The following is a 27,172-nucleotide window of genomic DNA, read 5'->3' on the forward strand; positions in this document are numbered from 1 at the left end:
TGATGTCCTGGTCACCCCCAACTACCTCCCCACCAGCCTGGTCTCCTCTAACTCCCCCCCACTGGCCTGGTCGCCCCCAAATGCCCCCTCTGCCGGCCTGGTCACCCCTAACTGCCCCCCATGCTGGCCTGGTTGCCCCACACAGCCTGCTATTCAGTTGTTTGGTCGTCCCTCACTAACACCCCTGCTGGCCTGGTCGTCCCATGCAGCCTGTTCAGTCGTCCGTTCTGTTGTTTTGGTTGTGACGGTCGCTTAGGCATATATATATATATATATATATATATGTGTGTGTATATATATATATATATATATATATATATATACACATATATATATATATATATATATATATATATATATATATATATATTGGCTATCCAGTCATCTCATGTCCAGCCAGATGATTGGCTGCGACTTCAGCAGATGGGCTATGGATTTTATACATAAACACAGACACCAGTTTCTCCCAAGGTGTTCTCCAGTTCCAAGTTCCAGCCTGCCACTTGAATTTTATTCTTCCTGGCTCCTCTTTTACCTCTTCATTTCTTAATTTTCTATAGCCATATGTATTCCATTATTCAAAAGCACTATTTTCCCATTTCACTCATTAGGCAGCATCTACCTACCCATAGTTTCACAGCCATTGCAGGTGGGTTGAGGGTCATCACCACAGTTGGGATGAAACCTTTGTGTTGTTCAGTTTCTTGCTCCTGGAGAGCTTGTTAGAAATCCAGGCTATATCCCACTCAGGCCTATTGAATCAGAATCTTCCCTTTAATAAGCTCCCCAGGTGATTCAATTACACATTAAAATTTACAAAATACTGAAGCTAACACAGTTCATTCAGCTGAGAAGTTCAGATAACCCTTATCTGTATAACTCCAAGTTGCTGCAGTGGGAAGTGGGTGGAGAGAGAGGGAACCGGTACAGGAAGGCTGTACTTCTCTCCACTGTGTAAGATACAGTTGAAAAGCATTAGATAAGCACAGTGACCGCCAAATCATCCAGGTCTCTGAAACGGAGGTCTCTAGCACACAGTGCTGCTTTATCACCCATGATCCATGCATAGTATGTTACTATCATACACAAATTTATGAAGTAGATACAATACTAAATTTTACTATAAAATTTATGGTAAGTAAACATTTCCAAAACCAAGAGTCATTTTTTTGAAAACCTACCAAACACTATTTCACTGTTTGAAACCATGCTCACCAACCAAGTGAACCCAGAAGACTCAGGATTCAGGAGAGAAACATGTATTTATAGAAACTGGAAACTGGATATTAATACATAGAATAATTTTAGGAAGCAACTATCCACCCCATCCAGCCCTTCCATTATGTATGTGACTGTATGTGTGTGATGTTTTTAGGACTGTCTCATTTTCAACAATATGCACTTTCAACATTCACAAAATACTTAGGGAGAAGCCTATTTCAAAATAGAGCTCAGACTAAGAGCTGAAATTTTGAATTCTGTCCCAATCTGAACCACTGATTGCATCTAGAAAGCAATAGCAACTGCAAAATAAGGGTGTGAAAACAGTGTATAAAATATGTGTAGCCCATGTCTACCACAATGAAATAAAAAGGCTATATTTCTAAACATGGCACTCCATTTTACTAAAGGTGTACACTGCCATTCTTAAAATAAATATTCTGTGCTCCTGATGTAACTTTCACAGGCATATGGTATATGTCTACACTGAACTTTTGATGCAGTACTATTATTTTTCACTGTAGTTTCGCAATGTACACTAGTATGTAATTTTTGTATTTATAGAAAAATGCAATAAATATATTTTCACTAAAATGCAATGAAGGAAACTTAAGTTGCAAGAGTAATAAAAATTAATCAACTTTTTTATTTATAGGTATATGCCTGGATTATTATTTAAATGTTAAACTTTATTACTAACAGTTCTATTCATTATAGTTCCTTTGGAAACTTTCTAAGGAAAATTATTATCAAAAATAGAAGTTTCCATCTGAACTTTCTATTGTTATCAAAAATAAATAGTTGGTATTGTTTCATACCTTTGGAATTTGATATTTTTTTTCTCTCACAGGGTAGTACATTTCTATCATAATTTCCAGAGGAAAGGTGACTATTTGAAATTATAACTGACTAAAAAATATTATAGATCAATATTGACTCATAAAATGCATGGGTCCTTTAAAGACTGTTTTTTTTTTGTTTGTTTTGTTTTTTTTTTGTTTTTTAAAACGCTCATTATTGACTCAAGTAATATTTTTAAATTTTTCAGGACTTCTATAAACATCTTCGATATATAAAAATAGATTCCTAAATGTATATATCTCAAACTTGATGAATAAGCAAATTATAAATTATAATTTGATTAGGCTTATAATCTATGTGCAAAATAGTCATAAAATACTACAAATGTATATGATATGTGAATGAATCTTAAATTTGCTTGTCTAGTGATACAAATCTGGGTCATTGAGACCAAAGGGAGATGTCCAGATCACAGATATGGATCAAAGCTGATGTTTGATTTCTTCTATATCATTTTGCTCCTCACAATGAAACCTTTGATTATGTGTTTATCACCAGTATGAACTGGTCAGTGACTATGCCCCTAGAAATGTGAGTACTGTTCGACATGGTATATTCAATTGTATGCACTTCTGATAACACTGACAAATATGAAAGAAGTATTTTGTCTCAGATGTTTTAAGACCCTAGATAATTGGAAGCTTAGAGTAGCCAAACAGGAAGTAAGGACCTTTTGAGAGCAAGGACCAGCTAGAGCTTTCCTTCTCTACGTAACTAGAGAAAACATCTAAGGTCAGTGTCTTACAGTGAAAGCAACATGACAGAAGTGTTTATATGAGGGAAGGCTCCTCAAGGCCCTCCCCACTGATGCTATGGTGCCAGGCACTAATCTCTCAGGCACCTAAATTTAAATATCGGGGCAACAGGAACTTCTATCGTAAACCCTCTCTACAGAGAAAATGAAGACAGAACAGCAGGCCAGTGTAGAAGGAAAAGGCCTAGCTCACTTTCTCAAGATTTTTTGTCAATAAGATGATGCCTTGAGTTGTGTCCTGGCTTGAAACTCCTGGTTGCCTATGTAGGTTGTGGTTCCCAAGGGAGACAATACCTAAAGAACCACGAATTCATATTATGTAAGATTTATAGGTCTTTGGCTATTAATTCGCATTACTACATGCAAAGCTTAGATATTTGACTTTCAGACACATTCCAGGCATATATTAGAACAGTCTTGAAAATTTGCAAGAACCCAATATCCAGATTTCTGGAAACAAACAAAATTGATTTCCATAATTTATTTATACACATGCTTTTATTTCTACTGAATAGTAATAGATACATTCCTCAAATAATTAAAACTGATGAGCACTTTCAGTCATTCTGAATAGTAATAGGATCACATATCTACAATTTCTTCATTTTCCATTATATTTACAAAATTAAAAAAGTATAACCATTGTATGTTTTAATCCAATTCTGTTCTCCACAATAAGATATAACACGGTGGTATTATGTAATTACTGCTGCAAAGTCCATACTATTAGAAAAGTACATTGGATGGAAAATATTTATGTCTTTCTACAATGATCAAACTGCCATGAGCAATACCCACAAAACAGTCTTAGCACCTGACATGTTGATGGATCCAAGGAGCAGCTGTTGGAACCCAATGACAAATGAAGATTTTAAGAAGCTTGGAGTGTTTTGTGTCAAGTGCAGTCAAATGCAGAAAAATGAGGGTAGAGTTAGAGCAGGCAAAAAAGGTAAAGGAAAGTAAAGATCTATACTACATACTATCCCAAAGTTTAGAATACAGAAAGACATAATAATAGAAGAATGCAAAGTCTGGCACAGGGACAGTACAATGTTTGAAGTAATCTTACCTGATAATAGACAAACATGTAAATTGAATGTACTTCTGCTATGCCACCAGCCAATCAGGAGTGATGTGCAAATTAACCCAACAAAGATAGCAGTTAATTTGCATACATAGGCGCCGAGTGACAGGGGCGGGATGCTTGGCGACAATGCATGTGTTCTGCCCCACCCCCAGTCTCTCAGGGCCTCTGGGCAGTGTGGGAAGGTGGGGCCAGAGCGGAAAAAGGCGGCTCCGGGGCCTGAGCAGAAAGGGGCTGGGCTGGAGTGGAAAGGCGGTGCCACAGCCAGGGAAAGGAAAGCCCATTCTAGCACGAATCTTAGTGCATCGGGCTTCTAGTTTGATATAAAAATAGACAACATCCTTTTAATCCCATGTGGATGATTTTTACTAATTATCTTTCCCCTGTATATCAGTAATTCTTTTCATTTTATCCTTCTGTTCTGTTCTTTTGCCTTCTGTCAGCCCTTAAATTATTTTTCTCCTCCCTAATGCCTAATCTTTCAGTCAGACATCAATTTCTATAGCCCTTGCTCATCCCCCAAAGTAATACTTAGGGATAAAGGTGTTGTTCTTCAAAAGCCCACAGGAGTAGGATGGGATCTGGGGAATCATTCCTTACAAATAAAACCTTTCCACAGATCACTTTATAAACTGTTTTGATAAAAACAGTGTTCAGGAATCATTCTAAAATAAACACTAAATATCCCTAACCCCTATTAAAATTATAAGGATGAGCTCAAATACAATATGAAATGTATTAAAACTGCCAAGAAATAGAAGTAAGTATATAATACTTGCAAAAAAATAAATTTAAGTTACCTGTGAAATTGTGAGTGAATTAAAGAAAACAAAAACAAACAAACAAAACAAAAACAGATACTGAAGAAGGAAACATTGGACAAATCTAAAGGTGGAAGCAGCACCAGAAACCAGGGACATTGCACTGTCATATGAGAACAGGTACCTCTTAATAACCCTTACAAAACTGATTTCATATGAAGATTTATTTCAAGAAGTGGATTTTGATTTCTTAGTTCTAACACCCTATGGGGATATGAAGACACAAAGGTAAAGGTAAAGATAACAGAACCACTGCCCAATCCCAATCAGTATTTTGAATCACTCAGGAAGATCCTAAAGTAGCATCAGAAGGTAAAAAATGAGAATGGTTAAGAAGCCCAAAAGGACTGGCAGGAAACAGCAAGAATGGTATCAAAAAAAGTGAGACTCTGTTTCTAGTGATACAGTGTAGGCATAGCTATTTGGTACTAATCCTCCATTGTTCTACATTGACACAGTGATATGTGTAGGGGTTAGAAAGAAGAGAATAAAATGTCTCCCTTACGGCTGAAGACTTGTTTTCATATGTCTGAGCTGTATGTGATTTGATGTGTCCACGGGCTGGTTTAGAATTATCGTAGTCATGTTCAATACCTGACCTTTGCAGGACTTGCGAGTGGCCTGAAAACACAAAACACATTGTATTACATTCTCTCCTTACCAGTGCTGTCATCTATCACCCTGGCACTTCTTTGGAAAAGAAAGAAATAAACATACAAAGAGCATTTTTATATACGACATGCATCACTTTTCAAACCACAGTGTTTATCACGTACCACAGATTGTCTAACCAATGCTTTAGGTTGTATGTAGATCAATAAACAATTTTATATTCTTTGTTTTAAAATCCTACTGGCTTACTTGGTACACTACACTTATAAATCCCAACTATGCATGTTTTTCAACCTCCCTGAGCTTTAGATTACCCATCTACCATATAAAAATATTATCAAACCCTGTAGATTTTACAAAGATTAAATGAGCTTCTCTAAGTATACAGATTTGGCACATTGTAAAAAATGCAATAAATAAAAGCATTTATTTTGACTACTGCTATTGTTGTGGTTAACATGCTTAACTTTTATCCCAGAGAATACACATGCATATGCGTATGCATATACCTTAATGTATATATTCAAGGCTTTAAAGACAATATTTTAAAATATAGTAGACTAAAAGATGGTTTGCATTTATTTCTTGGGTATAGAAGTTATTTAGGAATAAAGATATAATAGTACAATGAACTTAAAACTTCCCCAAGGTACCTATTTTGCAGGCAGTCTATAACTCTGGACTTTTTACTGTGTTTAAATTTCATTAATTTGGAATTACTGCTCTTTTCCTTTTTTTACACAATGGGGAAGGAAAATGAGTCATCAAAATTCTTATTCATGTCTCATAGTAAAGTAAAATATATAAACACATCAATTTATTTCTTGGTTTAGAAAAACACCTTCACACACACATATACACATTTCTTGCCTTGATCAAATGCGTTTTGTGATCTCAGAAAAATCCTTTAGCATTTTTGTCTTAATGCTTTCACCTATAAAATTGGGTTAAAGAAGCTATTTTGATGATAATGTTTTGAAACTCAAATTAGATCATTTATTTTTAAATGCTGTGTAATTTTTAAAAGTTCAATGCACTTTCCCTTACCCAACACTGAAGAGGAGGAAATAGATTGTGTATGAAAACTATTACATGATTTCTTGATCTGTACCTCTTCTGTGAGGAAATCATATTTATCTACAAATTCATGAATTTATTCATTTAAAAAGTTCATTAAAATGATGCAATGTAAGTCCAGTTTTCAGCTGAAGCTTTATCATTCACTAAATACAGTAAGCAGTAAGGCTTTTGCTGTCAGAGAGATCATCACAAGAGGAGGCTGACCAGGAGTGAGATCAGGTTCCAGCATGACGATTCCCCTCCATTTGCCCTCGTTCAGGATGCTCTCTACTCTGCTTCTTCGATCTCCCAGCCTTTGCTCAGGTCTTTTCAGGTCATTTTCCAAATACTCAAAAGTCCACCATCATCTGCTCCTTTTCATTTGCTTCAACAAACTACTGCACCTAGAGAAGGCAAAATTACCCTCAGTCAATTCTAGGCAAAATCTGACCTGGTTTTACATAACTTGACCTTCATCTCTTTAGGATTGATTAACTGAGATGGCCCTGTACTATGTGGAAAAGATGTTTCCACAGTAGACAATTTAAACACAGATCTATTGTTGCTACATATCCTCCAAAACATTATTTTACTATTGATAGTTGTACATCAAGCTGAAACTCATGAAGTTACAAAGAGGAGTAATTTATATGGTAGGCCACCACAAATGGTTCTATATCCATCCAAATCATTTGAATACTTTAGAGTAATACAGGATGTTTTCCTTTTTGTGTGTCTCAGGATGCTGTTGTTGTTTTTTAATTAAAAATGAAATGATTGCTCTTACTCTTACCTGTATAAGAGTGTTATATAAGTTTTATGCAATTCTAAAATAAACACAATATTGCCCTAACCGGTTTGGCTCAGTGGATAGAGCATCAGCCTTCGGACTGAAAGGTCCCCGGGTTCAATTCCGGTCAAGGGCATGTACCTTGGTTGCGGGCACATCCCCAGTAGGAGGTGTGCAGGAGGCAGCTGATCAATGTTTATCTCTCATCGATGTTTCTAACTCTCTATCCCTCTCCCTTTCTCTCTGTAAAAAATCAATAAAATATATTAAAAAAATAAAAAAGTAAACACAATATCTTGGACAGCCTACATAAAAATATTTTTATGTAGGCTGTCCAAGACACATAAAAATATTTTCCAGACACATAAAAATATTTTTTCTTGTTTGAATACTTTTAGTAGCTCACAAAGAATGCAAAGGGAAACTTCTTTAAACCCTACTTGGACTTTTGGCAAATCTAACTTCTACACCCAGGCAATAAATTCAAATCCCTAGGGAATGATAATTCCCATAAGCCAAATCATTTCACCTAAGAATTGGCAGCTTCTTACATTTTAATACCTTGAAAAAGTGTTTGTAGCTTTATATGATGCTCTATTAATATAAGGAACTGCAATATAATAATATTTTGCCAAGGAAAGACTTGGAATAATTACAAATAAGTAATATGTGAGTCTGAATTGCCCGTTCGAAAATAGAGAATCATTCTGCTTAACAGAAATAATTTTTTGAGATATGTAGCAGATTATAGAACAACTAATTAACACCAGACCCTATCCTAGTAAGAATGAGTATTTCAAAAACACCCAAAGGCATATACAATCATCAGCCAAAAATTGATTACTCACAGGTGGATTGCCCACATTGCAGTCTCTAGGCAGAGCAGATTTCCTTGCTCAGCTGCTTCACATCACCTCAGGCAAACTCCGCTCTACAGTGTAGTTTTTCTGCTGCTCAGTCAGGCTGCCCTACCCTTTGCAAACTCTACAAGGTCTTGGACAGCCCAATCCTCATGCCCCAGCTTGAAGAATTCCAATCAACCACTCTGGCTTTCCACTGCCTTGCAGTCTCAGGTGGCTCTCCCAGGTCTACAGGTAAGCATTCTTCCAAAACATTTCTAGTTTCTACTTTGTCTTCCATTAGGAATTTCAATAGTTCCCTAAAGATCCCTGTGCACAAACATAAATCTCTTTCTAATCCCCTCTCTTTCCAACTTCCCAGCACAGTATCTACTGCAGGGGATTGGGAGAATGTAAACTGACCCAGAAACATTTCTAGTCATAATAAGCAATTCTTAGAGGCTACCCTGCAAAGGGCCAAGAGCTCAGAACCTTCCTATCACTCCAATCAGGACCAGGATAACACTATAGGGACATGTACTCTTGAGAGTCCTAATATTTATATAATCACCACATATTCAAGAATTTACATAAGTATAGTCAAGCATTCATATGATTTTTAAACCACTGCTATAGTTAAGGCTTCTTAAATCTAAGGATTATGCATATTTATGTTGCCCTTGTATTTCTAATGGCTAATAAAAAACCTAAGGCAAAATAGACCCCCAAAAATGTCTATTAATTGAATAAAGAATATTCATATAGAGAAATGACTTAGGTTGCTTTTGTTGACAGTTTATAAGAAATCCCAATTTGACCTTGTGGAGAAAAATATCAACTGGTTGATAGCGGTTAATGAAACATTTGAAATAATAAACACTCCCAAAACAACTCCTCAAAGCATTTTCTGTAATTTATGGAGTTGATTGAAATGCAATTTGACTCCTCAATTGGAATGAGAGATTAAAAAATAACTTGCAAACATTATGGTGAATTCATTTTTCTTGTAAGGCTAGAAGTGTTTTTTGTTTGTTTGTTTTTTGTTTTGTTATTTTTTAGTAATGGGAGCCCTGTTCTTTCTCTTTTAGTTATTTCTTCTTTCTTTTTTTGGTCCAATCATTCATTCAGTATTTACAGGGAGTCAACCCATGCCAGGAACTAAGCAAAAACAAAATACCTCCCTATAGTCAGATTCTTGATATTAAAATAAGCATCATAGAGAGAGCATGATCTTTTCTGGACATCAGCAAAAGCTGCCCCGGGTAAGTGACATTTAAACTGAGATCTGAAAGATGCTGCTTTAGATCAGATTAATCTGATTACAGATATTGAGATGAGTATTTTTGTGCAAGTGATTTATTAAAGGAGTACTCTCAAGAGTGGAAAAAGCAGGCTGGGAAAGGAGCTAAAAGTCAAGTATGCAATTTGGGGCAAAGCAACACTTAGTAGTAGATATTTTCTTTGACAATCCTCCAAAGAAAATATCAGATGTGAGCTCTTAGATGCAAAATCACATAGAAAACTATTGGGGAAGTACACAGAATTGATTTTTTTAAAAATGATCCTAGGATATCCAGGAAGACCACTGACATTATCTGCTATGGATGCCTGGAAGTAAGCTTCTTAAAGGTATTAGAAATTATTCCAGGCAGAAGAAATGTCATGTCCTAAGGCCCTGTGATAAAATATACTATTCAAGGAAATGAATGAAGTCCACTGAAGAGAACATAGTGTGACAAGATAGAAGAGTACAAAGTGAGGCTGTAGAGATAAGATATGCTGCATGGTCTTATCCCATAAAATTTCAAGGCATGGAAGAGCAAGGAATGCTTTCTTTTTGTATGTGGACCTATACTACCCACTTTCTTCTTACAAACTAAAATAAGCCAATCCTACTTCTATGGGGAGGTCTGAGTAAGGAGGGTGTGAGTAACAAGCCAGAGGGAGACCAGAGTAGCACTGTTGCAACTCTCCCCATGTGGAAATACAGAGTCAAGTCCACCTTAAAAATTTTAAGCATCCACCTTAAAAATTCCTTCATCAGGAGGATCCCAAGGTTTTCCCTCTCAAAAGTAATTTAATATTACTAAGTCCTATTTTATTTCCCTGTTAGCCTTTATGGTAATCTTTTCAAATCATTTTATAAAGATTTTTACCTCTTTATATCTTTTTATCCCTCCAAATTGTAAGCTCAAAATGAACCACAATTTTTTTTTATTTGCACCTAGTTCCCAAAATCTAGAATACCTAGAAAAATGTAAATGATCAATAAATATTTGACAAAAAAAAGAAAGCATAGGCCTAGAGCTCAGTGGCAGAGGGCATATATCAAATAGAGGAAATCTGTGGGAGGTTGTTATAATAATGGTCCACAACCTAACTCCCAGTGTTCATGCTCTCTGGCATTGTGATGTCACCACTCCTCATATCAAGAGTAATACTGACAATAATATATATATATATATATATATATATATATATATATATATATATTCAGGAGTAATACTCACAACAATATATATATATATATATATATATATATATATATATATATATATGAGATAGATTATATTTTCCCAACCACTTTTATATTTTCCCAACCACTTTGAAGCTGAAAGGCCTTGTGAATTGTTTTGACCAACAAAATTTGACTAAGCTGACTTTGTGCAAGTTCTAGAGCCTAAGCCTCAAGATATATTGCAGCTTCTACTTTTGTACTCTTGAGATATAGACACCATGTAAAGAAGTGTGAGCAAAACTCCTGAAAGATGAGAGACCCTGTGAAGAGAAAGGTTCCAGAAACCCACATATCCTTGCCAAGGCTCTGGACCCGAGAGTGAGGACCTTATTCTATAGATCCAGACTTCCCAGAATAATGAAGACATATGAGTGATCCCAGGAGAGCCAGGAGAAGAATTACACAATAAATATGAAGAATATTGAGAACTAAGTTGTTGTTTTAAGGCATTAAGTCATGATATAGTTTGTTTTTTGTATAAATGAAACAAATGTTTGGGACAAAGCATTAAGATTCTCCAAAAAATTTAATTACTAGACAGAGAAAAATTAGGCTGCATGGGAGAGTAACAAGAGGCAGACAGGGTTATAGAAGAAAAATAGGATATGTTATAAAATGCAGAATAACAAAAAGAAGAAGAAGAAGAAGAAGAAGAAGAAGAAGAAGAAGAAGAAGAAGAAGAAGAAGAGGAGGAGGAGGAGGAGGAGGAGGAGGAGGAGGAGGAGGAGGAGGAGGAGGAAGAGGAGGAGGAGGAGGAGGAATGGGGAAGAATTTATCAATGAAAATGTTATCAATGTGTTAAATACTGCTGACAAATAAAGATGAGACCTAAAAAATGACCACTGATTTAATGGTATTTATCATTGATGAACTAATGAGAATTGTTTTAGTAGAGTGATATGAGTGGAAATCAACTTAACAGATTGAGGATAGAGTGAGAAAATATAGTAAATAGAGACAATTAGTGTAAGTAATTCTTTTCAGATGTCTTAATATAAAATGTGGGAGGGAAATATAGTAAGAACTAGATGCAGTGGTTCTCAACTTTTCTAATGCCATGACCCTTTAATACAGTTCCTCATGTTGTGGTGACCCCCAACCATAAAATTATTTTCATTGCTACTTCATAACTGTAACTTTGCTACTGTTATGAATCGTAATGTAAATATCTGTGTTTTCCGATGGTCTTAGGCGACCCTGCTAGCAGTTCTCAACCTGTGGGTCGGAAAACACAGATATTTACATTACGATTCATTAACAGTAGCAAAATTACAGTTATGAAGTAGCAACGAAAGTAATTTTATGGTTGGGGGTCACCACAACATGAGGAACTGTATTAAAGGGTTGCGGCATTAGAAAGGTTGAGAACCACTGAACTAGAGGAACTTGTGAATTCAAAAATGGTTATTTTCAGAATTTATATGTTTTTAGTTTTTTGCTTTTAGTTTATTATGATTTATAATTTGAACTTACTTAAGAATTACTCTGAGAAAGTTTGAATATATAGGAGAGAGAAGACGTAATTGACAGGGTCGAGTCTTAACAGGTGAGTCAGGTAAAGGAAGCACAGCTAGATGAAATGGCTGCAGGTGAGTAAAGGGAATACTTCCCTTTTTATAAGATAAAGAAGGGAGTCTCTAATGTGCATAGATATAAGACTGTTACAAAAGTTTATTGAGAGAAAGTTAGAGTTTCCATTTAATAGTCTCCCACCCCATTTTTTTTCTGTAAACAAGGAGACATATTCATTTGCTAAAAATTAAAAGAATTGTGATTGGGAGGGAGCAGGTTGAAGGCTAATTAAGGAAGTTTGAAATAATCACACATTTTGGGGATTGAATTGAATTGACTAAAGGAAGATAGAGTTTTGAGCAATGTAGAGAGTCCAACTGTGACAGGAAATTATTTTTTTTTAATATATTTTATTGATTTTTTACAGAGAGAAAGGGAGAGGGATAGAGAGTTAGAAACATTGATGAGAGAGAAACATTGATCAGCTGCCTCCTGCACACCCCCTACTGGGGATGTGCCCACAACCAAGGTACATGCCCTTGACTGGAATCGAACCTGGGACCTTTCAGTCCACAGGCCGATGCTCTATCCACTGAGCCAAACCGGTTAGGGCAAGGAAATTATTAATTTATAATGATTTATTGTGTTATTTTCCCTTATTAATCTTCTCCAAAAGTATTTACTGCTCACATGCATACGTAGAGACAGTGAATAGTTGAATTCAACCAGGATTAGAGTTTGTCGAGGTAGCTAAGTGAAAGGCAAAGGGATGAGGGAGTTTAAAATATTAAGAAGAATATGGTGGACATTGCAAAAGATACATGAACTCTAACTGGACAAGAAGATACAGGGAGAGAAAAAACAAGGATGGCAATCTGGGAGAAAGCAAAGGCTTGAATGCACAGGGGGCCCTGAAAAGGTCAATATGGTAGCAGGAGAACCTGAGCAAGCAATTTAGAATAGTAGGTTGTGTCTAAATAGTGCAATGAATCAAATCCTTTTGGAATTATAGAAGTTTAGTGTTTCTTGTTTATGTTGAGAAGCTGCAGCTGAGGTGAGGTAAAATGCTGAGGGGAAAATTCACCAGAGCTGAGTTTAAAAATACTGAGAGGAACTACAATAAGAATGTTGAAGTCATCCAGGCTGAGCTAGGTGCCAAGATATTTTCAAGAGGAGGGAGAAGGCCAGAAAACTGTGCATGTATAACAACTATTTACTGAGTAGTTTTTTGAATCATGGTCTTTGGAAAGTACTGGTTTTATAGGTAAGAGTAAAGCTTCCATGTTCCTTCAGAAATGTGGATAAGAGCTACAACTCACAGGCACCAAGTAAATCTACTGCCATGTAGAGCCTATTGCTCATAGAACAAGTTCATTCCTGTGTAAGGTAAAGACTGTCAAGGAACCCACCTTATTGAAAAGACCACTCCTATACCAGGAAGTCATTTATTTTCTGTTTTTGCAATGTTCATTGAAAGAAAAAAGAAATGTGTTCCAATGTCTAATTATTTTTAGACAAACTACATATTTCACTTCCCTCTTCAAGATCATACTTGATACAAAATTCTGAAAAGTCCCACAGATTTTTTTAAATCCCCATGTTAAATGGAGATTTAACCAACTAATCCATTTTTTAACCTATTTTATATCTATTAAAATACTTAGCAAAACATTGCAAGGAGTATTGAAGTATTAACCTTTTAACAACCCAACATCAGAATGTAAATGGCTTTGACTTTTTTTGTGAAATTCCAGAATCACTGTTGTACTCAATTGGTTCCTACAATTTCTTATTCAGGTCAAGTTGAATTCAAGTGACTAATTTGTTTCCTCTGAAATGATTGCATTAAATTAGAGTTGGAAGCATCTCTGTATTTGATAAGCAAAGTGCTGATTTGCTTATCCTTTGGTGAATATTAAGATTCTAATTCTTGCATTTTCTCTCACCCGCTAACATCTTGTAGTAACTGTAAAATATAGTTATATGGGAAATATTAATTTTACTCTTATTTGATTCCCTTTCTTTTATGATTCTCTGGTGAGTTGTTTTGTTGTTGTTGTTTTGTTTTTTTGAAAGAACCTAGCAACATTGTGCATCTTACTAATATATTGCTTGTCTTATGCCTTCTCTTGGTGTTTCTGAAATTATACCCCAAATGTTAATAGAAATCTTTGTATTTTAATAGGATGCTCTTGTCTACAAACTCAACTAGGCAATCTAAAAAGCTATTTACAGTTTTACACCTAATGCAAATCAGGAAATTTAATTTAAAACCTGTGAGACTCTACAGTAATAATTTTATAAATAGAAGATGACTTTTTGTCTAATAGATATGAATTACCTATCATTTTAAATTTATGCTAATTCTAATAACAGTATTATATCATGAAAATGAATTTAGAACTGATGAACATGATCACTGGAAGCATCAAGAAAATTGGTTGTTAACTTCTCACACAGTTGAAATGCCTTATGTTATTATGACATTCTGTTTTAACCAAAAAATCATCCATGTACCAGAAATGAAACATTTAAATGATTTTATATAAAAATTCAACCAATGAACAAAAGGGATTACTCCTAAATTTAGTTAATCAGTCTCCATTCTAGAAATATTCAGTAGAAAATGAAACTGAAGGTAACATAGAGGTGCTTTAATTTTTTTTATAAGAATCTCTTTTCTAAATGGCACAGAAATATACAAAATTAGAGAGAGACTAAGGAAAAGAGAATATCTCTAATGCTGAGATTTTCTGATAGTGAGAAAGAAAGGCATTATTTTATTACTTTACTGAAAACCCAGCATATGTTTTAAGAGATTAGTTTCTCTTCCAGTTCAGTTATTTTCTCTGCCTGACTGTTACCCTTTTGTGTCCAAATGAACTCACATGTGAACAAATGTAATATATTTACTTGCTAACCTCATATTTGACAGGCTGAACAGGAAACAATGTGTAGGGAATATCACTCCCCTTCCTTTTAAAGAGATCAAGATCTTTATTTTACTACTAGGGGCCCAGTGCATGAATTTGTGCACCTTTAAAGAAACTGTGGGCTGTGAGGCTGCTGTAGAAACAGGGCCAGGTCTCAGCCCATCCTCCATGCCGCTGCCCGGTCCCTCCCACCACAGCCCCCAGTCCCCTGTCTGCCGGCAGCCCTGCTCCCGCTGCCACGGCTCCCATGTGCTGACGGCGCTGACCCCGCTTGCACCCACTGATGGCGCGGAACAATTGGGGCCAGTGCCAGCAGTGGGTGCGAGAGCCGGGCAGGACCGTGGCATGCAGGAGCAAAAAATTTTCAGTAACCACCAGAGGCTTGCCCGGATGACAGCAACCGGCACCTTGCCTTGGTCTGGCACTCCCACTAACCTGCTCCACCATCCCACAGCGGCCAATGCCTGCCATGTTCCGCACATGCCCCCTGGTGGTCAGCACACGTCATAGTGACCAGTTGTTCGGTTGTTCCAGTTGTTCCATCGTTTGGTCTATTTGCATATTAGCCTTTTATTATATAGGATGTCTCAAGTAACTCTGATTTTGCTTTGAAATTGAGTATGTCTGGATTTTATATTATTCTGCTGATATTTGCTATACTGAACTATTTGGTAAGAATGAGAGGAGGAAAATACGTAGGCACAAAAGGAAACCAACTGTTAAAAACACAGCTTTTTATAGCAAGAGATTGGAATGGAGATTTCTACTTCTTCAACATAGCCTGGGAGTATCTCTCTCTCTCTTTCCTCTCTCTGGAAGAAAAGAAAACATCCCTTCAAGCCTCCTAAAATGAAACAAGAACGATTGTCATTTAAATTAAATAATTTTAGGATGATTTCTTGGCCAATTTTTGATGTGTTAGCTTGCAGAGGGACATTTCTCTTCAATTATCACTGGGAAGAAGGTCTCCAGTCAGGTGTTCATTGGACTGAGAAATCTGCATGCACAGCTGTTCCTAAGAGGATGGTCACAGGAAAACAGAGTTTCCACTCAAGCCAGAGAATTTCTTTTGCAACACTGGGTTTTGTAAAACTGAGTAGGTTTTCTGTGCAGGCCCTGATCCTCCTGGCAGAAAAAACCCTAAACCAGGAAGATCAAAACTATTCAGTTATCTCATCTGCCACAGACATAAGCTATAGAGTTAATCTATATGATGTGATTGGACATTGGGTGTATATTTACAACTGTTTATCAAACTCTTAATGATATTTTATGTCACCGTTTTTAAGTTGCTTCTAAGGAAATTTCTAAAATGATGAAGAGTATACTATATAATACTAAAATGGCTTCCGGGGCACTCTATAAACCACTTTTTTTTTTCAGTGCTACTCTGGATGGTTAACAGAATCATAAAACCTTAGATTCATATAAGAACTTACAGATGAACTCTTTTATTTTACAGGAAAGTAATTTAAAGCCAAATGAAAGACATTCTCTATATACCTAAGGGCTTTAGAATAAGCCAAAGATTCATTTTCCTGTTATACTTTTAATTTAGGTTTAAAATAATGATCTTGATGAAAACCTAATAGGCTAATGAGACACATATTAAGAAATAGGCACTCAAGGCAACCACTGCCATTCCAAATAAATAGTTTACAAAAATAATCTCTTTAACAAGTATCTAGGGCAGAAGGAGGCTTTACTTTTATTGATAACTATACTTTATTTTAGGTTACAGTCATGATTGTTTTGTTATCTACTATAGAATTCCATATAAATGCCTGAATATAACAGATGGTTTCTTAAACAAATGTATTTGCCACTGTATCATCAGCATAAAGTTAGACACAGATTGCTTATTTTAGCTCAGTCACAGCTCCAGTGAACTTACTCATCAGCACATCTTCGTTAAACTCGGTTTTAATAATAACTCAATTGTATCTTCAGAGTGTAATGTCGGAGGTAGAAATGTGGCTAACAACATTAATAAGCCAATTACTTTTCTTCACTTTTTAAAATTTGAAATATAAATTCCGTTTTGACTGAGCGGCAATTAAACGTGTTCCAGTTGTACTCTAGATACCAAGGTGCATGAGTATAAATGTGCTTCTCTTTGCTTACTTGGGCAGAGAAAAGCACTAACTAAGTGATAAAAAGAGGGAAACGTAACAGGATTCCCCGGAGACCACTGTCCTGTTCTGCTGACTGGGAATTTTCTAGCTCTTGAATTATTTGGGAATTTAACAGTGTACCCTGAAGCCTAACCATCAGCACTTACAAACTGTAAATTCCATTTTTTATATCATGTTTTCTCTATGATAAGTATAACAGAATTCAGGTCATATTTACTAAAAAGGCATTTTTAAATTAGAAACAAATAAAAGACTCAGCATTTCTAATCCATGGAGGCAACATTAGAAAATGTGACACAGATCATGACTCCAGAGATGCGACTCTGTAATAGGTATTTGCAAGGGATTCATTTTAAACTCAAAACTGTTAAATGGGTAGTGAAAACAGGTGCTGGAGAAAAACAATGAAAATGGGTCGGAGGTGACTCAAAGGCACATAACACACACAGTGAAAACATATCAAACAATTACATCACCTGCCTTGTAAGTACATGGGGAATTAATATTTTGGTGGTAGGGTATACTTGTGAAAAAGCAGTGCATGAACTTACTAAATATTAATATAAATAATCTTACATTGCTTAATATGAACTTTAAGCATACAGACTGACAGCTGTCCGAGAGAAGAGGGTTTGAGGGCTGGGTAAAAAATGTAAAGGTGATGAAGGGATAAAGAAAAAACAAACAAACACTGAGACACAGACAAAAATATGGTCATTGCTTGAGGGAAGGCTGTGTGTGTGTGTGTGTGTGTGAAGTAGCAGAGGGTAAAGGAGAGATTAATGGTGATGGAAGGAGACTTGACTTGAGGTGGTGAACACACAATACAATATACAGATGAAGTACTGTATTATAGAATTACACACCTGAAACCTATATAATTGTATTAACCAACTAGAGGCCCGGTGCACGAATTTGTGCACAGGTGGGGTCCCTTGGCCTGGCCAGCAATTGGGATCAATTGGGGTTGTCTCGCCCAGTCCCAATTGGGGCCAGCTGGCTAGGGGGAGGGACCACAGGAGGTTAGCTGGCTGCGGGAAGTTGTCTGTGGAATCACACTGACCATCAGGGGGCAGCACCTGCATTGAGAATCTTCCCCCTGGTGGTCAGTGCGCATCAGAGCAACCGGTCCACTGGTCATTCAGTAGACTGGTCAAAATGGTCGCTTAGGCTTTTATATATATACTAGAGGCCCGGTGCACAAAATTTGTGCATGGGGGGTGTGTCCCTCAGCCCAGCCTGCACCCTCTCCAATCTGGGACCCCTCGAGGGATGTCCGGCTGCCCATTTAGACCTGATCCCAGTAGGATCGGGTCTAAATGGGCAGTCGGACATCCCTCTCACAATCCAGGACTGCTGGCTCCCAACTGCTCACCTGCCTGCCTTCCTGATTGCCCCTAACCGCTTCTGCCTGCCAGCCTGATCACCCCCTAACCACTCCCCTGCCAGCCTGATTGATGCCTAACTGCTCCCCTGCCAGCCTGTTTTCCCCTAACTGCCCTCCTCTGCAGGCCTGGTCCCCCCCAACTGTTCTCCCCTGCAGGCCGGGGTCCCCCCAACTTACATTCGCTGTAGGCCTGGTCTCCCCCAACTTCCTTCCTCTGCCTGCCTGGTCACCCCTAACTGCCCTCCCCTGAAGACCTGGTCATCCCTAACTGCCCTCCTCTGCAGGCCCGGTCCCCCCCAAACTGTTCTCCCCTGCAGGCCTGGAATCCCCCTAACTGCACTTCCCTGCAGGCCTGGTACCTCCCAATTGCCCTCCCTGCTAGCCATCTTATGGTGGCCATCTTGTGTCCACATGGGGGCAACCATCATTGGCCACATGGGAGCAGCCATCTTGTGTATTGGAGTGACGGTCAATTTGCCTATTATTCTTTTATTAGATAGGAGGGTTAGATAGGATAGAGGCCTGGTGCACAGGTGGGGGCCAGCTGGTTTGCCCTGAAGGGTGTCCTGGATCAGGGTGGGGGATCCCTTGGGACGTGGGGCGGCCTGGGCGAGGAGCCTGTGGTGGTTTGCAGGCCGGCCACACCCCCTGGTGACCCAAGTGGAGGCGGTGGTATCTGGGATTTATTTATCTTCTGCAGTTGAAACTTTGTAACCTTGAGCCAAGCCAAGCCTCCAGCTTGCTCCATGGCAGCAGCCATTTTTGTTGGGATTTATTTATCCTATCTAATAAAAGAGTAATATGCAAATTAACCATCACTCCACTACACCCACAAGCCACGCCCACCAGCCAATCAAGAGCGAATATGCAAATAAGCCCAAACAAGATGGCTACAGCCACAGAGAGCAGGAGGGAGGCTTGGGTTTCCCCGGCAATGGAGGAAGACAAGCTTTCCGCCTGCCTTTGCCAGCCTAGGCCTCCACTCAAGGCTACAAAGTTTCAATGATAGAAGATACATAAATCTAAACAGAAATGGTGGCAGCCACGGAGCTGGAAAGAGCAGGAGGCTAGGGTTGCCCACGGCAACGGAGGAAGCCAAGCTTCTGCAGCCCTGGCCGGCCCAGGCCTCTGCTTAAGTCTACAAAGTTTTAATTATGGAAGGTACATAAATCCCAACAGAAATGGCTGCCGCGTCGGAGCAAGCAGAAGGCTTGGCTCCTCTCCAGGCTACAAAGTTTCAATTTTAGAAGATAAATAAACCCCAGATACCAGGGCCTCCGCTTGGGTCACCAGGGGACGTGGCCAGCCTACAAACCACCACAGGCCTCTCGCCCAGGCCACCCCAACGCCCCAAGGGAACCCCCACCCTGATCCAGGACACCCTTCAGGGCAAACCAACTGGCCCCCACCCATGCACCAGGCCTCTATCCTATCTTATACAAGAGTAATATGCAGATTGACCATCACTCCAACACACAAGATGGCTGCCCCCATGTGGTCAAAGATCCTGCCCCCATGTGGACACAAGATGGCCACCATAAGATGGCCAGCAAGGGAGGGCAGTTGGGAGGGACCAGGCCTGCAAGGGAGGGCAGTTGGGGGCGATCAAGCCTGAAGGGGAGGGCGGTTAGCGGTGACCTAGCCGGCAGAGGAGGGAAGTTGGGGGCAACCAGGCCTGCAGGGAAAAGCAGTTGGGAGGGACCTAGGCCTGCAGGGAGAGCATTTGGGGGAGTCCAGGCCTGCAGTGGAGGGCAGTTGGTGGGATCGGGCCTAAATGGGCAGTCAGACATCCCTCGAGGGGTCCCAGATTGGAGAGGGTGCAGGCTGGGCTGAGGGACACACACCCCCATACACGAATTTCATGCACCGGGCCTCTAGTCTTGTATAATTGAATCATTGTAGTCTTAAGCGGAGGCCAAGGCAGGCCAGGGCAGGCGGAAAGCTCGGCTTCCTCCATTGCCAGGGAAACCCAAGCCTCCTGCTCTCTCCATGGCCACAGCCCTCTTGGTGGGTTAATTGGCATACTCGCTCCTGATTGGCTGCTGGGCATGGCTTGTGGGTGTGGTGGAGGTACGGTCAATTTGCATATTACTCTTTTATTAGATAGGACTAGAGGCCCGATGCACGAAATTCATGCACAGAGTGGGGTTCCTCAACCTGGCCTGCACCCTCTCCAGTCTGGGACCCTCAGGGGATGTCCGACTGCCCGTTTAGGCCCAATCCCACTAAACCGGCAGTTGGACATCCCTCTCACAATCCGGGACAACTGTGTCTTAACCACTCGCCTGCCTACCTGATCTCCCCTAACCCCTTTGCCTGCTTGCCTGATCACCCCTAACACTGCCCTCCCCTGCTGGCCTGATCTCGCCCCTTACTTCCCTCTGCCTCCTGGTCTGATTGCCCCTAGCTTGCCCCCCTGCCAGCCTGATCACCCCTACCATGCCCCCTGCCTCCCTGATCGCCCCTAACCTCTCTGTTTGCCTGATTGCCCCTAACTGCCTCTGCCTGCCTGCCTGATTGCCCCTAACTGCCCTTCCCTGCCATCCTGATCACCCCTAAATGCCTCTGCCTTGGTCCCCACCACCATGGCTTTGTCCGGAAGGAAGTCAGACATCTGGAAATGGCCGGTCAACCCAGTCTAATTAGCATATTACCCTTTTATTAGTATAGATCAGCCTTGGGCAAACTACGGCCCGCGGGCTGGATCTGGCTGTTCTATCCGGTTCTCTTGCTCTCCGCTCCGCTCCTTTACTTTGAATTTATATTAGTTCACACAAACACTCCATCCGTGCTTTTGTTCCGGCCCTCTGGTCCAGTTTAAGAACCCATTGTGGCCCTTGAGTAAAAAAGTTTGCCCACCCCTGGTATAGATAGATTATATAGGATAGGATTGCTTAAATGGTGGGGGGGAAGCCTTTTTCAGCAGGAGGAGATGCTGATGGCAGACAAAAACACATAATCCCTATAACTGGACTGATAGCCAGCCATATACACTGTACTGCCAAACCGGTAATTAAAAAATTGAATCACTCTCTTACAACTTACACCAAACAGCTGTTGCCCTTAAAACCCCTCCTCAGCCCCCACCTTAGGTTCTGCCTTCACAATTCACCCAGATTTGGTTCTGATTGATTGGTTTCTATGCCAGTCAGCGTCAAAAGCCCCACCTCCTAGGCAGCCATTGACTCTTTGCACTTCACCCAAATTTGGTTCTGATTGGTTTGTTTCTATGCCAGTCAGCATCTCCAGGCCTGATCATAAAGGTGGGGCTGATCAGCAGCCACCCCAGGCTGCTGGCCAGTGGGCTGGACTGCTGACCTCTGGGAAAGAGAGAGAGGCTAGGCTACTGGCGAGGCCGGGAGAGAGAAACAGGGTCTGATCACCCTGCTTCTCTCTCCAGCTTCACCAGCAGCCACTGCCACTGCTGATCAGCCCTGCCTCTCTCTCTCTCTCCAAGAGGTCAGCAGTTCAGCCCACTTGCCTTCTGCACATACAACCTGGAGTTCAGTTGAGCCTCGGTTGTTGTGGATGTTACAACCCTGGCTGTTTATATATATAGATAGTTTAGAAGCCTGGTGCATGAAATTCGTGCACGGGCAGAGGGGTGTCCCTCAGCCCGGCCTGCATCCACTCCAATCTGGGACCCCCTGGGGGATATTTGACTGCCGGTTTATAGGGCCTAAACCGGCAGTTGGACATCCCTCTCACAATCCAGGACTGCTGGCTCCTAACCAGTTGCCTGCCTGCCTGATTGCCCCTAACTGCTTCTGCCTGCCTGCCAGCCTGATTGATGCCTAACTGCTCCCCTGCCAGCCCGATTGCTCCCAACTGCCCTCCCCTGCCGACCCGATCACACCCAACTGCCCCCTCCTGCTGGCCTCATTGCCCCCAACTGCCTGCCCCTGCTGGCCTGATCACCCCCAACTGCCCTCCCCTGTTGGCCTGGTTGCTCCCAACTGCCCTCCCCTGCTGGCCTGATCTTGCCCCTAACTTCCCTCCCCTGCCAACCTGGTTGCCCCTAACTGCCCTTCCCTGAAGCCCTGGTCACACCCAACTGCCCTGCCCTGCAGGCCTGGTTGCCCCCAACTGCCCTCCCCTGCTGGCCCAATCACCCCCAATTCCCCCCCCCCCCCTGCTGGCCTCGTCGCCCTATGCAGCCTGCTGTTCAGTTGTTTGGTTGTCCCTCACTAACCCCCCTGCTGGTCTTGTCACCCCAAGCAGCCTGCTTTTTGGTCATTACTCTTACTGAGATGGCATCCTGGACAATTTGTATATTCCTCTATTATTAGTATAGATGTAACCATAATAAATTCAATGAAAAGAAATAAATTATTAACATATTTGCAAACATGGACACAAACACTCAATCTACTTATAGATTTTTAAATTCCCAATAAATGCTTAATAAATGTAAAACTTATAATATTACAATTCATAATTTTATTAATCCCAATTAATTAAATATATATTTCTTGAGAAACTACTGTATTCCAAGTACTGTACTTTGACAAAGAATATAGTAATGAGCAAAAGAGATAGGATTCTTGCATTTAGAGATTTTAATGTTTTAATAACAATAAGCTGTTGCAAGAAATTTATTTCCTAAAATAATGACAAAATTAACATAATGTAATTATGTTACATTATTTTGAAACACTTTGTGTTTTCTCATATTTATTCCTTTAAATATGTTATATTTATTCCTTTAAAAAGAAGCACTCTATTTTTTTTCAACATTTTAAAATTTATGATAAAATATCTTACCTAATAATAGAGAAACATGTAAATTGACCACACCTCCGCTACGCCCACAGCCAGTCAGAGTGAGTATGCAAATTAACCCAACAAAGATAGCGGTTAATTTGCATACATACCTGGTTCCCGGGAACCTCCTTGGCACCCAGGTCACTCCCAGCCTGCGATCGGAGGGAAGGGGCCGAGCCTACGATCGGAGGGGCCCCCTACCCAAGGCTAAAGCCTGGGCGACCCAAGCTGTCAATCAGAGGGGCAGGGGCAGGGGCCGAGCCTGGGATTGGAGGGAAGGGGAAAAAATCAATTGAAACATATCCTCAGGTGAGGATAAAAAGAAAAATAAAGAAAGAAATGTGATATCCTATGAAAGACACATCTTGAAAATGCCTAAAGAAAGTTGTAATTTTTTCATGGTGAAGGGACTGGAGTCCATGTTGATGAAAATACCTTGGCAGCTGCACTGACTGGCAGTGGCTGCAGCAGCGGGGTGATGGGTCTGGCGCCTTCCCCTGATCAGCCCGGTCACCTCCCGCAAAGGGAGGCCAGACTGCGGCTTAGGCCCGCTCCCAATAGGGAGCGGGCCAAAGCCATCAGTAGGACATCCCCTGAGGGCTTCCAGTATGTGAGAGGGGGCAGGCTGGGCTGAGGGACCCCTCCCCAGTGCATGAATTTTGTGCACTGGGCCCCTAGTACTACATAATAAAGGTTACTATGCAAATTGTCCCCTCAGCTGGGAATTCAACCAGAGTTTGACCAGCGGGCGGGGCCAGCCAGCCAACTGTCCAGGGCCCCTTCCCCCTGCCAGCCCTACCCCTGATCAGCCCCCCACACCCTGATCGGGGGCAGGGTCAGCCAGACCCCACCCATGCATGAATTCATGCACCAGGCCCCTAGTATGTAACATAAAATTTAGCATCTTAGCCATTTTTAAGTATATAATTCAGGGGTAATAATTACACTCATATCACTGTGCATCCATCACCACCATCTATCTCCAAAACTTTTTTCTTCTTCGAACTAAAATTCTATACAACTACCATTCTATTTTCTGTGCTTTTGATTACTCTAGATATATCAAATAAGTAGAATTAGGCATTACTTCATTTTTGTGATTGGCTTATTTCACTTACCATAATGTTGTCAAATTTCATCCACGTTGTAGTATATGTCAGTCTTTTTAAGGCTGAGTAATATTCCATTGTGTGTATATATCTATATTAATAAAAGGGTAATATGCTAATTACACCAGTTCAACCGGCCATCTTCCGGAAATCTGACTTTTTTCTGGACAAAGCCATGGTGGTGGGGGCTGAGGTAGAGGCAGTTAGGGGAGGATCAGGCCAGCAGGAGAGGGCAGTTGGGGGCGAGATCAGGCCTGCAGGGGAGGGCAGTTGGGGGCAAGATCAGGCTGGCAGGGGAGGGCAGTTAGGGGTGATCAAGCAGGCAGTGGCATTTAGGGGCAATCAGGCCAGCAGGGGAGGGCAGTTAGGGGTGATTGGGCAGGCAGGCAGAGGTAGTTAGGGGCGATCAGGAAGGCAGGCAGGTGAGTAGTTAGGAGCCAGTGGTAACAGATTGCGAGAGGATTGTTCGACTGCCAGTTTAGGATCAGGCCTAAGCCGGCAGTCAGACATCTCCCAAGGGGTTCCCGATTGGAGAGGGTGCAGTCTGGGCTGAGGGAACCCCCCACCCCCTCATGCATGAATTTCGTACACCGGGCCACTAATATATATATATCATACTGAAAATAATGTTTCTATGAATGTGGAAGTATAAATATTTCTTTGAGACCCTACTATTAATTCTTTTAGTTATATATATATATATATAAGTGGAACTGCTGAATCATATAATAATTTTACTTTTAGTTTTTTGATGAATAGCCAACTACTTTCCCCAGCAGCTGTAACAACTTACATTCCCACAGAGTACAAGAGTTCCAACTGTTCCAGGACCTCAATACATATTGATCTTCACTTTATTTTATTTATTTATTTATTTATTTATTTATTTATTTATTTATTTATTTTTAATTCTCACCCAGGGACATGCTTAGAGACAGAAAGGGAGAGAGAGAGAGAGAGAGAGAGAGAGAGAGAGAGAGAGAGAGAAGAGAAATATCAGTTGGTTGCCTTCCATATGTGCCCTAAATGGGGATCAAACCCACAATCCAGGTATGTGCCCTAACCAAGAATCCAACTGTTGGTGAACAGGATGACATTCAACCACCTGAGCCACTATGGATGGGCCTTTCTTATTTTTATAGTAGTCATCCTAATAGGTGTGGGGTAAATTTCAATGTGATTTGGATTTGCATTTTCCTAATGATTACTGATGTTGAGCATCTTTTAATATGCATATTGAAAATCCTATATAATAAAAGGCTAATATGCAAATAGTTCATATATATTTCTTGAAGAAATATCTATTCAAGTCCTTTTCCTGGCTTTTAATAAATTTTGATTTGGCTCAGTGGATAGAGCATCGGCCTGTGGACTGAAGGATCCTGGGTTTGATTTTGGTCAAAAGCATGTACCTCTGTTGCAGGTTCATGTGTGGGGGCAACCAATCAATGTGTCTCTCTCACATTGATGTTTCTCTCTTTCTGTCTCTCCCCTCCTTTCTATTCTTTCTAAAATACAATGAAAAAATATCCTCTGGTGAAAATTAACAAAAAAAATATTTATTTTTCATTAGAGTTAACATACAATATTATAGTAGTTTCAGGGGTACAACCCAGTGATTAGACATTGATATACTTACCAAGTGATTGCACCAATAAATCTAGTGTCCATGACACCATAAATAGTTACTACTATATTATTGATTGTACTATATTCTCTATACTGTACTTTACATCTCCATGTTTATTCTGTAACTACCAATTTGTACTTATTAATCCCTTCATTATTTTCACCTATTCCCCCAAAAGCCCTCCTGCCTGGGAACAATCAAAATGTTCTCTGTAACTATGAGTCTGTTTCTGTTTTGCTTGTTTGTTTATTTTGTATTTTAGATTCTACATATAAGTGAAATCATTTGGCATTTGTCTTTTTCTCTCTGACTTATTTCACTCAATAAAACACCCTCTAGGCCCACCTATGTTGTTGCAAATGGCAAAGTTTTATTCTTTTTTATGGCTGAGTCATATTCCATTGTATATATGCAGTACTTATTATTTATCCATTCATCTATTGATGGACACAGGTTGCTTTCAGATCTTGGCTATTGTAAATTATGCTACAATGAATATATGCGTGCATATGTCTTTTCAATTTAGTGTTCGGGTTTCTTCAGAAAAATACCCAAAGTGGAATTGCTGGGTCCTTCTTTGTCTCTTGTTATAGCCTTGATTTTAAAGTTTATTTTGTCTGGTATAAGTATTGCTACCTCAGGTTTTTGTTTTTGTTTTGTTTTCATTTCCATTTTCATGAAATCTCTTTCTCCATCACTTTACTTTTTTAATCTGCATAAATGTTTCAATCTGAAGTGAGGCTCTTATAGATAATACTAGAGGCCCAGTGCCCGGATTCGTGCACCAGTGGGGTCCCTTGGCCTTGCCTGTGGGGATCAGGCCCAAACCGGCTCTCTGATATTCCCTGAGGGGTCCTGGATTGCGAAAGGGCAGTTGTCAGGTGATGCACCCTGGAATCAGGCTCCCTCCTCTCTGGTTTCAGATGTGTCACCCGAGAACCACAGCTGCAAGTCACCACAGCTCGGCAGCTCCTGCGTTGAGAGTCTGCCTCCTGGTGGTCAGTGCACATCATAACAACTGGTCAGAGCATCTGCCCCCCGATGGCCATTGCGTGTCATAGCTACTGGTAGGACCGGTATATAGATATGTAAGGATCTTGATTCAGCCACCGTGTCTTTTGATTAGAGCATTTGATAGGCTTA

This window comes from Plecotus auritus (assembly GCF_963455305.1).
Source record: "Plecotus auritus genome assembly, chromosome: 3".
Taxonomy (NCBI): Eukaryota; Metazoa; Chordata; class Mammalia; order Chiroptera; family Vespertilionidae; genus Plecotus; species Plecotus auritus.